At 50.2% G+C, this 1,030-nt stretch overlaps 1 non-coding gene across 1 annotated transcript; it reads left to right on the top strand.

Annotated features, from left to right (window-relative positions):
• LOC139567488 (U1 spliceosomal RNA) lies at nucleotides 1-161 on the top strand (the record flags this gene model as incomplete). Its single annotated transcript, XR_011673420.1, has 1 exon — nucleotides 1-161. It is a non-coding gene; the product is annotated as a U1 spliceosomal RNA (small nuclear RNA).
• Nucleotides 162-1,030: the final 869 nt, after the last annotated feature.

Here is a 1,030-nt window from a genome sequence, read left to right as displayed (position 1 = left end):
CTTACCTGGCAAGGGAGCCACTGTGATTAAGAAGGCGGTTCACCCAGGGCGAGGCTCAGCCATTGCACTCTGGCTGTGCTGACCCCTGCGAATTTCCCAAATGTGCAAATCTCGATTGCATAATTTATGGTAGTGGGGGACTGCGTTCGCGCTCTCCCCTGATGTCTTGTTTGATGATAAACCTTGAGGTTGACTTGTGCGTATGGAGATCTTTGAAGTCAGTTTTGAAAGAGATTTTGTGGACCAATCGAAAGGTGGACTAATCAAAAGGTGGAAACATTTGTTTGTAGCGAAACATTGTTGGCATTTTGTGGAAACATCATGTTGCGAAATGCTGCATGGTATTTATGCCACGCTGGTACTTCAATCAAGAGATAGTTGAGAAGCCGCTCTAACCCCACCCCCAGTCATGATGTGTCATACGCGCCCCATGAGCTTACAATATGAAATTGTCCATACATGCGCTCCTCCTTAGCACAGAACAATGCAATAGTTTTTCAACATTCAGAGCTTTTGGCTCTGTTCTAGGCCCTCTCCTATTCTCGCTATACACCAAGTCACTTGGCTCTGTCATAACCTCACATGGTCTCTCCTATCATTGCTATGCAGACGACACACAACTAATCTTCTCCTTTCCCCCTTCTGATGACCAGGTGGCGAATCGCATCTCTGCATGTCTGGCAGACATATCAGTGTGGATGACGGATCACCACCTCAAGCTGAACCTCGGCAAGACGGAGCTGCTCTTCCTCCCGGGGAAGGACTGCCCGTTCCATGATCTCGCCATCACGGTTGACAACTCCATTGTGTCCTCCTCCCAGAGCGCTAAGAACCTTGGCGTGATCCTGGACAACACCCTGTCGTTCTCAACTAACATCAAGGCGGTGGCCCGTTCCTGTAGGTTCATGCTCTACAACATCCGCAGAGTACGACCCTGCCTCACACAGGAAGCGGCGCAGGTCCTAATCCAGGCACTTGTCATCTCCCGTCTGGATTACTGCAACTCGCTGTTGGCTGGGCTCCCTGCCTG

The sequence above is a fragment of the Salvelinus alpinus genome, unplaced genomic scaffold, assembly GCF_045679555.1.
Source record: "Salvelinus alpinus unplaced genomic scaffold, SLU_Salpinus.1 scaffold_865, whole genome shotgun sequence".
NCBI classification, from domain to species: Eukaryota; Metazoa; Chordata; class Actinopteri; order Salmoniformes; family Salmonidae; genus Salvelinus; species Salvelinus alpinus.
This window is presented reverse-complemented; position numbering and strand designations above follow the sequence as displayed.